A 14558-nucleotide genomic window follows, 5' to 3' on the forward strand; every position below is an offset into this window, starting at 1 on the left:
TAAAATGTCACAGAAGTCCTTTTTCCGATCATTTTTCCGAGATTCCCATTTTTATCACCCACATGGAGAAGGCCACTTTGCAGAATTTCCTCCAAGTTTCTCTCCAACCATTTCTGTGGTGGATTCCATCTCACACCCAGGGAATTGTGCTTCGTGGCCCACAGTGTTACTGAGGAGGCAAAATGCTGGCCACGCTTTGACCACAGCTGCTGCTGCCACTTGCAAGGATAAGAACTTATTACACTTACTACGACGGCTACCTAATTATGAGCTCCAGCCCCGAGAGCTGGATAATGTCTACTCCCCCTGGAGGAATTCAGTGAAATGATTCCCTGCCCCCAAATCTCTCTGTCTACGAAGAGGGTGCTAAACTACAGTTCCCGGGATTATTTGAGGGGTGCCTTGTGCCATGTGCTTAAGAAGCAGACTTTGGATGTAACCCTCAAAGCACGCTACATTTTCAGATGCACACTTAAATGGAGAGCCAGTATGGTGTAGTGGTTAAGAGCGATAGACTTGTAATCTGGTGAACCAGGTTCGCGTCTCCGCTCCTCCACATGCAGCTGCTGGGTGACCTTGGGCTAGTCACACTTCTCTGAAGTCTCTCAGCCTCACTCACCTCACAGAGTGTTTGTTGTGGGGGAGGAAGGGAAAGGAGAATGTTAGCCGCTTTGAGACTCCTTCGGGTAGTGATAAAGCGGGGTATCAAATCCAAACTCTTCTACTCTTCTAAATGTGGTTTTTTGGGGGTGGGGGGCTGTCTGTAACCAAGCACCAACCTGCCACCCAATTTGCGTGGGCAGGAAGTGTCTTTGCCCAGGATGGACTGTAGATCATTAATGATACGTTTCAGTGTTTTTAACTGCAGGCTAAATGACATTAAGTGGTGGTCTATCTTTTTCTCTTCCAGCTCTGTCCTCTAGTCAATTGCTCCTAGCCTAGGTACCAATCTGGCCTTGTTGCTGTTGTCGTTTTCGCTTTGTTGGATGGATGTGGCAGTCTGAGAAATGCCTGGTGCTCCCCAGGTGTGAGTTTCTGACGAATCTGAACAAATGCAGTTGTTCTCTTAGGGCTGAGTCACATTCTCATTCATGTCCATAGTTGGGTGACCAACGGGATCCTGCCACCTCCATCACAGACATTTATTTATTTATTTATTTGTAAAGGGACCCCTGCCATTAGGTCCAGTCGTGGCCGACTCTGGGGTTGCGGTGCTCATCTCACTTTATTGGCCGAGGGAGCCAGCGTACAGCTTCCGGGTCATGTGGCCAGCAGGACTAAGCCGCTTCTGGCGAACCAGAGCAGCGCACAGAAACGCCGTTTACCTTCCCGCCGGAGTGGTACCTATTTATCTACTTGCACTTTGATGTGCTTTCGAACTGCTAGGTTGGCAGGAGCTGGGACTGAGCAGTGGGAGCTCACCGCGTCACGGGGATTCGAACCGCCGACCTTCTGATCGGCAAGTCCTAGGCTCTGTGGTTTAACCCACAGCGCCACCCGCATCCCAATTTACTTACTTACTTACTTATAAAATTTATATACTGCCCTTCATGTGAAAATCTCAGGGCAGTTCACAAGATAAAAAATACAGGATAAAAGCAGCAAGTTTTTAAAAATCCTGGTTTTCTGGAACTTCAAGGAACACTGGGGGGGGGGGGAGTGGCACCCTCCGGCATGACGAACTTCGACCAGGAGATTTAATGCTGTATATAGAGCTGAGTGCTCTGCAAGCTCTGCTTCATTCATAATGTTGAAAAATACAATGGTACCTTGGTTCTCAAACTTAATCCGTTCCAGAATTCCATTCCAAAACCAAAGCATTCCAAAACCAAGGCTCCCTTTCCCATAGAAAGTAATGCAAAACGGATTAATCCATTCCAGACTTTTAAAAACAACCCCTAAAGGAGCAATTTAACATGAATTTTACTATCTAACAAGACCATTGATCCATAACATGAAAGCAATAAACAATGTACTGCAGTCACACAATCAATCAATCAGTAGCTGAACTGGGTTCCACACAGTCACACACAAAAAGAGCCGCAAAAACAGAAACTCAAAATAGATAGCAAAAACAGACCTCAGCATAACACTCAAAACGGAACATGTTCAGCTTCCGAAAACAGTTCGCAAACCGAAACACTTACTTCCGGGTTTGCAATGTTTGGGTTCCAAGTTGTTTGAGTACCAAGGCGTTTGAGAACCACTGTACAAAGAAAGCTACCAGTTTGCTTTTAGCTATTTCCTCTGTTGACCTTTCATCCTCTATACACCATCCCTGTAAACCATGGGTAGAGAATCTGTGGCATTCTAAACGCTGCTGGACTCGCAACTCACACTGGCCCCCAGCTAGGATGACCAGTGGTCAGCAATGATGGGAACTGCAGTCCAACAAATCTGAAAACCACCTGCTCTTAACTCCAGCAGGGTACACCCTTATGATTAAGAACAGAATAGTTGTGCGGTTGGTTGGTTGAAGGTTACTGGTTGACATGACAGCTAGGTCTGCTCAGGGCTTGCTTGTCTAAGAGGCAGCTTGGCAGCAAAGTCATGCAAGCTTCTACATCAGGGTTTTCCAAACTCCTGAGTTCAGTGATCCCTTGATGAGCTTCTAAAGCTGTAATCAACAAATATACCAGAAAGTGGAAGGTCAGTCCCTAGGGTTTATAGTAGCATATGGATTTTATGATAACCATTTTTCTTTCTTTCCCCCCTATTTATAAAAAATATTTGGACTCAGCTACATTCATCAAAAAACAGTGTTTTAAATGTGTTATAAACATGCAACAGCAGATGGCTCTGCAGAGCATAAAACTTCTCTATGTGATTTTACATAGCGTTTTTCCCCTTTCATTATGATTTAATTGATGACTTATTGATAGCGTCCCGTCCCCCCCGTGTGCATCTGATATTGTTATGTGCGAATTCTTACTGTTAAGTTGTGGGCGAACATATCAGACGACACAGCGATTCTTCCAAAGCAGCTCTTTATTTGTAAGCTGGAACAGAACTCAACTGAGGAGCTCAGTCAGCCTGCTTATATAGAGCTCCAGAACAACGTAACTGTTGCAACTTTCTAAAACTATCCAATCACTGAATGTTACTTTCGATCTTTCATTTGCATACAAACTATCCAATCACTGAACGTCACTTTCGATCCTTCATTTGCATAACTATCTACAGTATCCCCCTGCTGGCCCAGGGTGAGAACTTCAGTACATTTTACATATTACAGTACATATTACAAGCTTTTGATTCTCTTTCCCATATATTCTCACTAGGATGAAGGTTTACGTATTTAGTTGCTTATTTATTTCATAAAATTTAGGCACTCCTTAATTGTAAATCTGGACAGGGTTTTACAGGAGGCTGCATAAAAATCATTTGGCTTGGTTTTTTGGGAGGGGGGTTTTGTGTGGGTGGGAGGTATACTAACTCTGCAATGAGTTTCTTTATTTCCTGCAGAGATAGTCAACCATTTTTCTGTCAAGGGCCGCATTTCCTCAGAGATGATTTGTCAAGGGCCGCATGCCAACCGTGAGTAGAGCCAAAGCTGAAGATGGGAAGAACCCTATAAAAAAAAAACTGTTCTGGATTAACTATTCTGGAACAACAGTCCCAATTTCCTCCATGGCTATTTCAGAATAGTATTCCTAGCCCTATGCAGAAGTAAACTCACCACTAAGTTTGATGGAGTTCCTCTCAAATAAGCATGTAGGATTTTCCTCCACATGTGGAAAGCAAGTGAAAGTCTTTCTTTCTTTCTTTCTTTCTTTCTTTCTTTCTTTCTTTCTTTCTTTCTTTCTTTCTCTTTCTTTCTTTCTTTCTTTCTTTCTTTCTTTCTTTCTTTCTTTCTTTCTGACTTTAGTCAACTACAGACACACACATCCAAAGCTTACCAGCTTTGTTGCTGAGGCTGGAGGGACTTCTTCTCCCCCAAGCCATAGAACCAGGATTTTTTTTTTAATTAAAAAACCCCAATGTATCTTTAACAAATTAGAATACTGTCTCTTCCAGTTTTATTAAACCACGCAAAAAGAGAAGGTAAACATTTGTAAAAGTCAAGAAAAATAAGAAAGAGAATGGAAATGGTTTTTGAATACTTACAGATGAATTGTAAATAGATAAAAACACTGGCAGAATTATTGTAATAACCTGCAGTTACATAAGACTATATCTTTAAGGAAGACAAACAAATGAGCAAGTTAAGTTAATTTGGATCTGCAGAAGATATTAAAAATAAATTTAAGGAACCACAGGAAGAGGGGGAAGGAAGTCAAGTTTTGAAATGTCAAAATGATTGTAAAATTCTGTGAAATGTATATATCTGAAAAGTATAAATAAAAAGAGAAAAAAAGAAATAGGAAGAACCTCTGATTGGATGGACAAATGGGGTGCCTTCAGGTCAGAGTCATTGCAGGCTGCCTTAAACGAGACTGGGGGACTATGTGGTCCCTGAGCCACAAATGTGGCTCACCTGTGATGTTGTGCATCATCATGCCAACTTCTCAATAAAATTAGAAAAGGGGCCATAAAGGTAAAGGGGCCCCTGACCATTAGGTCCAGTTGTGACCGACTCTGGGGTTGTGGTGCTCATCTTGCTTTATTAGCCGAGGGAGCTACGTCCGGGTCATGTGGCCAGCATGACTAAGCCGCTTCTGGCGAACCAGAGCAGCTCACGGAAATGCCGTTTACCTTCTCACTGGAGCGGTACCTATTTATCTACTTGCACTTGGACGTGCTTTCGAACTGCTAGGTTGGCAGGAGCTGGGACCGAGCAATGGGAGCTCACCCCGTCGTGGGGATTTGAACCACCAACCTTCTGATCAGCAAGTCCTAGGCTCTGTGGTTTAACCCACAGCGCCACCCGCGTCCCTGAGCCACAGATGTGGCTCACTTGTGATGTTGTGCATCATCATGCCAACTTCTCAATAAAATACCAATTAGAAAAGGGGTCATAGCTCAGTGGTATAGCACACTGTGGTATTGCATCTCCAGGTAGGTCTGGGAGAGGCTTCTGACTGAAGTCCTGGGGAGCTTCTGCCAATCAGTGCAGACATTGCTGAGCTAGATGGACCAATGGTTTGACTCAGTAGAAGGCAGCTTATTACACACACGCACACACACACGCACACACCCACACACACACACACACACACACCCTCACACCCTTTGAATATTTCCACATACTTGTTTTTAACTGTTTTTGTTTATAATTTTAATGCTTTATGTCCTGTTTTTGTAAACCACTTGAAAGCTGTTGCTTTTGCAATTGAGCGTTATAAAAATTTGTTAAATAAAACAAACCCTTTGCTTCCATTGTCATAGCATCTGGGGAACTGTGGCACAGCCAGTTTCAAGACTGAAACCACAAACTGATTTATTTATATCTCTCCTCTCTTCTGTAGAAGTCAAGGCAGCCTATTTGGGGATCCCAGGGGATCTCCTACTCCCCAATCTATCACTGGCTAGATTCATCATTTGCCTTCAAGTTCAAACTCCTGGTGTTCTGACTAAATCTCAGTGATAGTCAACCAGGAAGAGGGATCTGCAACAACGTGATCCAGTGTAGAGTGTGCTCCTGTTTAGGATTGTAGGCAGCCAAGAATTTGAATCCACCTCCCAGGTCTTTTGTTTCTCCCCCCTGAACTTGTCATCACTGAAGTTTTTTTGGGGTTTCCCACCTTAGGGTTTCCCCCACTCCCAAACTTTTTGTTTATTTGCTTGGTACTTCTTCTTCTTTTGTACTTCTGCAAACCCTGGGGTTTCCCCAGGATTGCCGATACTTTTATTTCATGCATGGAGGGTGCCATTTTGGCTATGGAAAGAAAACGTTACTAGTTGAGGCAGCTAAACATGGCAGTTTACAGTGGATTTGATGCATCCTGTTATTTACTGAAGTTCTCACCCTGGGCCAGCTGTAGATACTGTAGATAGTTTTCACTCAGGTCCACATATGCAAATAAGGAATTGAAAGTGATGTTCAGTGATTGGATAGTTACAGAAAGTTGTTACTGTTGCTTTGTTTTGTTCTGGGCCTATGAATAAACAAGAGCTGTTTGAAGCATCGCTGTGTCGTCTGATATGTTCACCCACAACTTAACACATCCCGTATTTTCAATATTATCCACTTCTTTGGCGATCACTCGTAGCCTAGTAAGATTGTCTTCCATAAGCACGGTTTTAACAATGAGTCCGTAAGTGACTGTGGAGGCCAATTCTGGATCCACAAGTCCTTCCACAGTGGGGACATGGGTTTCCGGGCGGGAGTTGATCATGGTGTGGATTTGCCAAGCGTGCCTTCCCCTAGCACGTTTCTCCCTTGTGTCCTGAGTTCAAGTATCTTCAAAGCCCATGACACCTTTGGTAAAGGCTGTTCTCCAACTGGAGCGCTTGCAGGCCAGTGTTTCCCAGTTGTCAGTGTTTATACTACTTTTTAGATTTGCCTTGAGACAGTTTTTAAACCTCTTTTGTTGACCACCAACATTACGCTTTCCATTTTTAAGTTCAGAATAGAGTAGTTGCTTTGGAAGACGATCATCAGGCATCCGCACAACATGACCAGTCCAACGAAGTTGATGTTGAAGAATCATTGCTTCAACACTGGTGATCTTTTCTTCTTCCAGTACACTGATATTAGTTCGCCTGTTTTCCCAAGTGATGTGTAAAATTTTTCGGAGACACTGTTGATGGAATCTTTCAAGGAGTTGGAGATGGCTTCAGGTTTTCACGATCCACTGATAAGGCGATATTAAGGAGGAAAAAACTGACATTAAATTGTGTGTTAGCCAGCTGTGGATGTACTGAAGTGTACTGTGTGCTTGTACATTTTTAATATGCACGCAGGGACATTTTTCTGGACGCCAGCTATCACCACAATACCTGTTTGCCTAGGTGAGGTCTCTTCAGTTGGGTTGCTGGTAGGGCTGGGTGCAATATAGTTGATTCTTTTTTTTTAATTCAATGTTTTGTGCAAGTCTGGTACATCAGGAAACTTGTAACTCAAAAAGGAAACACATATTTGCCGCACCTGCCCGCAGTGGGCCTCAGGTTACTGGAAATAATAACTGAGGGGATGGAACAACAAGACACAGTACAAATACATTTGTTTGAGAGGAGGAATCCTCCCTAAACCCAATAAATTAATGAATGTCAGCATCTAGCTAATATTTGGGATATCGAAGGGAAAATACAGGCTGCAGCAGTTCTCCTGCAATAGACAGTCGTCATCACCTCAAAAGGAATCCCCCAGATCTGTGCAAAACAGAGGTTACCAAGGTTGTTAAAAGTGCGTGCCTAGACTCACATGTGCACAGCCAGCACTCAAGAATGTCCATTTACAGTACACACTGCTGAGAGGTTTAGGATAATTTGCTTGAATTACTACAATATCAAATAAGAATAAAAATGGGGTCCCTTCAAGGGGTTCAGCTTCTTAAGGAAGACTGGACCTTTGGAGAGAGTGTACATTTTAAGGCTCAAACTGGTCTAGAAATGAACAAGAGACCAGACCAGGGTATACAAAAGCAAAGTGGCTAGTAAGCCTGATCTTTATTAAAGCTGTTGCAACAGGGTGCTCCCCACCACACACACGGGAGGGGGGGAAGGACCCAGGACAAAGGTGTGCAAGCCCTTCTATAGATATTTTAAATGGCCCGCCCTGGAGCCCAAGACCACCACCCAGATACATCATGCCTACATCACAGAAGAGGCGGTCTGCAGCAGAAAACCTGTCTGCCAGGTTACCTGAGAATGATAACTGATTACATTATATGGGCAGTCTGGTGATTCCTTTGTAATGGTAAATACCCAGTTCCTGAGTCCAGGTCACAGGCACACCCTATTCATATCTTAAATGTGCCCTTGAGACAGGATTTGTGAAAGAGACAATGGGGAGACTTACCATTTCCTTTGACCTTGCAGAGAAATATTTGAGGTCATTTTGGGAGAGAGTAAATGGTTTCAGGACTTTTCTGTGGGTTTCAGACATGCGGTTTACATATATGTATGTGTTTGCTTGGTGCATTTATGAACATCTATTTTATATATATAAGACCTTAAAATTCTTATAACAAATACATACACTGTTGATGAGGTTTAAGAATTGTTCTGATAAGAAATGAGGACAATGAGGATAGTGGTGAAGGAGGGGCTGAGGGGGGGGGAACACCTCTGGTACCGGGTTGCATTCGGCCTTAAACATGTCCTTATGAAACTCACTATTTGGGCTGCCAAATGAGTCAGCTGCATTAGGATGCAGAAGAAACCAGGGTGTACCCCAAGGAGAAAGGGGAGAGCTTGGGGAACTCCAGCAAAGCCAGGAATTGCCTGGAAACGAGCTGTCATTGTGTTAGTGTTGAGGCTGGTTGTTGTTGTTTTTTAATGCCTGGCCTGCTAAACTCTGCAGTAAGTCTTTTTACAGGAAATTTGTATTTTCTTTCTTTCTTTCTGCTATTTCTTGCATGCATCTGTGGTAAGATGTCCCTTTTTCAAAAGCGGAGGTGATGTTAATGCATGTCAGAATCTAGGTAATATCTGGGATACTGAAAGGAAAATACAGCCTGCAGCTGTTCTCCTGGGTGTGTAGCCTATGCAAACTAACCTGGCTGGGCTAGCTGAATGAAAGTCATTATGAAACAATAGACAGTCGAAAGGAATCCCCTCCCAGGTCTGTGCAAAACAGAGGTTAACACAGTGATGGGGAGGGATGTGAGGTTACAGGAAGGTTTGGGCTCAATAGTTTTCTGGGAAGAAGAAAGGAAGTAGGTAGAACTCGGGGGGGGGGGGTTTGAAGGGCAGAAACATCTTTGGAGACTGGGAAAGAGCCACTAGAATGGTGTGAATAACAACAACAACAATTTATGATTTATACCCCGCCCATCTGGCTGGGCTTCCCCAGCCACTCTGGGTGGCTCCCAACAGAATATTAAAAACATGATAAAACATCAAACGTTAAAAGCTTCCCTAAGCAGGGCTGCCTTCAGATGTCTTCTAAAAGTCAGATAGTTGTTTATTGCTGGACTTCCGGCGAGGCAGCATGGCGGCAGCAGCAGAAGAAAAGAGCTCCTGAAGCCAGCCAGAGTAAAAGGCTCTGGTGACCGATTCCCGGACCCCCCAGAACTGCTGCTGCCAGCACTGCCAACGGAGAGGAATTGGGGGTGCCCGGGCATCTATCAAAGGAGCCAAAACACCCCCCCACGACCTTGATTGAGCCGGAAAGGCACCCGACCCCCCCCCCCAACAGCCAAGAGGAGCTCCAAAACCCGGAGGACAGTGGAACTAACGCAAAGAGGGAGAAAGAAAGGGAGAGAGGAAGAAGAAGAAAGAAAGAAAAAGGAGCCCCAAATTTACCGTTGCTGCCCCCATCTCTGCCGACGGGAAAGCAGAGGAGAGGTAGTCTACCCATCTCTGCTTACCTGCCCCCCCCCCCGCCTCGGCGGCACCGCTGAGGCATCTACAGAAGCCCTAGAGAAGTTCTTAAAACACAGGCTAGAAGTGACACAAATGACCACCTAATCGAAACGCTCTGTAAAAGCCACCAGCCAACAAAGCCTGATCAGCTCAGCAACCCAACAATACCCAGGAATCACCACTGCCACAACTCCTAACCACCACACGCCCAACCCCAAGAGGACGCCAAGCCAACCTCAAACCAAAACCATCAGGGAGACCGAGATGACACCAACCAGGGAGATGGCAAACAATGCTAAGATGGTAGCTCCCCTTCAAGATGATGACCACCCAATAACGAAACGAGATCTGAGGGAAATGGAAGCACGATTAGAAGAAGCACTGAAGGCCACAATGGCTCCCATGCAGGTACTAATCAACAATCTAACCTCCAAAGTGGAAGCTCTAGAGAACAAGAACCAAATGCAAGAAAGAATAATAGAACAATACCGGGAGGAGAACGCACGTGTGAACAAGAAACTGGACGAACTGGTAAACCAAATGGAAGCAGAACACAACGAGATGAAAATTAAGCAAGCCGACCTTGAAGACCGCAATAGACGTTGTAACATCCGCTTCCGCAACTTTCCTGAAAAAACAGAGGAGAAAAGCCCAGCGGACCTAATTATACGCTGGCTGAAAAACACAATCCCAAGCCTGAAACTTGAGGCAGAGGACTTGGAGAGGGCTCACAGAGCCCTAAAACCTATGCCAAAACCCAGCGCCCCCCCAAGAGACATCATTGTATGTTTCACACGCTACCGAAAGAAGGAAGAAATATGGCACCAACTCAGAAACTCAAGCAACCTTCGATATGGAGAAACCCCCATTCTGGCCTTACAGGACCTATCGCAGGATACCCTAAACCGGAGGAAAAGCCTGCGCCCATGCACCCAGCGTCTCCAACAAGCAGGGATCAAATACCGATGGGGCTTCCCCTTCCGCCTCATTGTAACAACGAACACAACACAACACATGGCTACCAACATACCCGAGGCCCTGCAACTACTAAAGAACCTTGAACTCGACCTCCCGCCGGAATGGAAACCGACAAACCCACCAAGCGACAGCCCCAACCACGAGGAAACAACAGCAAACAACTGGACAATGGTACAGAAGAAAAAGATACAACAGAAGCGGCGCAACAACGCAAACCAATACAGGCAAGCATCATGCTCAGAACCGTCCCGCCGGCCATACGACACAAGAAACCAGACCAAGATCAACCAAACCAACTCATCGCAGATGGACAACCCTACAACAACAACAACCCCGGCTGAAAGAAGCAACCAGGAAAAAAACACAAACTGAAGGACTGGTGATTCCCCCCCCTTTTTTTCCCCTCCCCCCCCAAAACATAGATTTAGTTAACACCATCAACACCCCCCCCAGCCCCGCACCCCCACAGAAATCCCCACCCCAACACCAGTCCATACGACCTCAACCACATTCCCCATCACCCACACCTTCAACATCCTCATACTCCATACTAAGGAAAAACAACTCCAACCTTAATAACACAACCCACAATCAGGCTAAAATCTGATACCCAACCAGCACTATGGTGGCACCAGAGCGTACCAGCACCCACATCCCCACCCCAACACACCAACAATGTTGCTCATAATACTGGCAACACTGCTTACAAACCTTATACCTGACAGCGACGTTACAAAGTCACTTCACACTGTCTCGCTGATCACCCCCTATCGCAGACAACAGGGGGGACGGCCTGTCCTTGAACACGGCCTTCCACACCAGCTGAGACCTAGGACCAACTGGCTAAATGCCAGATGGCCCAAAATACCCCAAACAAACACCTATATGACTACATATAGGAAACTCCCTACAACTTACCCCCTACTCTTTAACCCAAATCTCACTCTAATCCTACTAGCCCCCCATCCACCACACCCTAGGTCAGCGCAACCCCACTGGTTCTTTAAACAACACGAAGAGAGAGACACAAGACAACCCGAACGGGTTGGCATGGAATCGCCCCACATAATAGATAAACAAAATGGCTAACCTAAAAGCAATTACATTAAACGTGAGGGGGCTGGGAAACCCCATCAAAAGAAAACGCATCACCTCATACATAAACACCATGAAACCACACATCACCTTCCTACAAGAAATACACAATCCACCCAAAGGCAGCAAACTCCTGAGCGACCCCCGCTTTAGTCAACAGTGGGTCGCACAAGGCTCAGGGAAAGCCCGTGGTGTAGCCATAATACTCAGTAGGGACCTGAACTTCACTGCCACAACAGTCCTCAAGGACAAAAAAGGCAGATTCATTTTCGCTAAAGGGACACTAGATGGCAAAATCAAACTGACAATCGGCTCCATATATGCCCCAAACACGAAACAACTAGAATTCTTCCAGAAAACACTAAACAAATTCCTCTCCTTCTCTGAAGGGGAAGCAATCCTAGGAGGGGACCTCAATCTAAATATGAAAGGTATATCCCTGAAAGATATCCACCCCACAACCCCATGGGCAACCTTCCTCCGAAGGAAACCCCCAACAACCAGGAACTCTTACAAGTTACTAAAAATGCTAAAAAACAGGGGTCTCTATGACATTTGGGGTGAGCAAAACCCGGGAGACATCAGCCATACATTCCAATCGGGACGCCATGATACAGTGTCCAGACTGGACAGCATTCTACTCACACAGGGTCTGATTCCCTCAGTAGAATCAACAAACATAGGTAACATTAAAATCACAGATCACGCCCCAGTAGAAGTCACTGTTAAAATAGGAGAAGGAACACAAACCACCCCATCCTGGTCCTTCAGTCCCATCCTAACTACAAACAAACAAATTAGAGAGAGTCTCACAAAAACCCTCCAAAACTACTTCAAAGAAAACGATGTAAACAATACAACAACCCCCCTCCTATGGGACGCAATGAAAGCGGTCACCAGAGGAGCTTGCATAAAAGAGAAAACATTCCTTAAAAAACAAACCTCCTCAAAAATTAGCAAAATAGAACAAGACATCACAGCCCTCTCATCACGCTACAAACAAACAGGATCTAAAAAACTCCTCAAACTTATAGAACAGAAAAGGAGAGAACTAGACTCCTTAGAAATCAACAAAACAATGATCAACATTCTATACTCTAAACAACGTTTCTATGAATATGGAGGGAAAAACTCCAGAATACTAGCAAATAGATGTAGGAAAAAAGCACTCAAAACAAGAATACACTGCATCACCAAAAAAGACGGCAACATAACATTCTCCCCCAAAGAAATAATTTCAGAATTTGCAGAATTTTACTCCAACCTATACACCTCCCATAACCCACCAGAGAGGGAAATCAAAAAATTTCTAGCAGGACTGACCATGCCTACCCTAACTGATGAGGAGCGGGAATTCATGGACAGCCCTATCACCCCAGAGGAAATAGATGCGGTCCTCAAAAACTTGAAACCACACAAAGCCCCAGGCCCAGACGGCTTCACAGCAGAATTCTATAAGAAATTCAAAGAACCCTTGATGCCCTACATGACCCGCCTATTCAACGACATCATAAAAGGAGGCCCCATCCCCAAAACCTGGACCCACTCCAAAATAGTCTCCATCCCAAAACCACTAAAAGACAGCCTCAAAGTAGAATCATACCGCCCAATCTCATTAATAAACCAAGACTACAAGATATTCACATCAATCTTGGCCAACCGCCTAAAAATCTTCCTACACAAGTTAATAGCCCCAGACCAGACTGGCTTTGTCCCTGGCCGCAATATAACAGACCCCATCAGGAAACTACTGAACCTGATCGAACACAGCAAGGCAACCAAACTCCCATTGACAATTATGTCCCTAGACATACTCAAAGCCTTTGATTGCTTGGAGTGGAAATACATATTAGCAGTACTAACTAACATGAAATTTGGCCCCAACTTCCTACAAATCCTCAAACAAATATACTCCCAAGCCTCAGCAAAATGCAGAACTAACAATATGGATTCTAACACTATAGCTATCCAAAGAGGCACGAAGCAAGGATGCCCACTGTCTCCCTTCTTATTTATCCTGGCTCTGGAACCCCTAGCAATCCGCATCCGAGCAGCCACAGACATCAAGGGAGTGGAAATAAAAGGCAGGACCTATAAATTAGGGCTCTTTGCAGATGACCTAATGGTCACAACACCAGACCCCATAAGCACAGCAACCTCCCTAATCAGAGAACTCAACACATTTGCAATGGTGTCGGGCCTACAGGTAAATTTCACAAAGTCAGAAGCTATGTGCTTCAACACCCCTCCTCACACCCAAAAAGAACTCACGAAGGTCACCAAAATAAAACTTTGCCACACCAAGTTCAGATACCTAGGGGTACAAATAACCAGAAACCTCAATAAATTATACCTCCACAACTACAAGCCCCTGTGGCGACAAATTAACAAAGACCTAAAGAGATGGAATAACATGAACCTCACTCTCTCAGACAAAATAGCCATGATCAAAATGATCACACTCCCAAAACTAACCTACCTATTCCAAACCCTCCCAATCTGGATCCCCTCAACCCAACTTCACAGTTGGCAGAGAAAACTACACTCTTTCATCTTCTCACATAAAAAACCAAGAATAAGCCCCAAATACCTGCACCTCCCCACCTCAGAAGGAGGATGGGGAATCCCCAACATAGAAGCATATTACAACGCCAACCAAATACGCCATATAATCCCATATATACTAGAAGATGAGACAAAACAATGGGTACACCTAGAGAAGGACACAATTGAAAACACCTGCACCACAACATACCCACTCCTCCCAAACAAACTAAAGAAAATTCCCACAACACTTAACAGGTACACACAGACCATGCTCAAAGCATGGAAAACACAAATAGGCAAACTATCCCCAACCCCATCCCCACTAATACCCCTGGCGCACCACCCATTATTCCACCATGCAGCACAAAACCTCAAGATAAAAACCTGGCGAACCAAAGGCTTGTATCGCCTAATAGACTTTTATAAAAATAACAAACCCTTGTCAACACAAGAAATACAAGACAAACTAGAAGACACCCAAATGCCCTGGTTAACACAACACCAACTACATGCCCTCTTAAACAACC

The sequence above is a fragment of the Podarcis muralis genome, chromosome 15 (assembly GCF_964188315.1).
Source record: "Podarcis muralis chromosome 15, rPodMur119.hap1.1, whole genome shotgun sequence".
Taxonomy (NCBI): Eukaryota; Metazoa; Chordata; class Lepidosauria; order Squamata; family Lacertidae; genus Podarcis; species Podarcis muralis.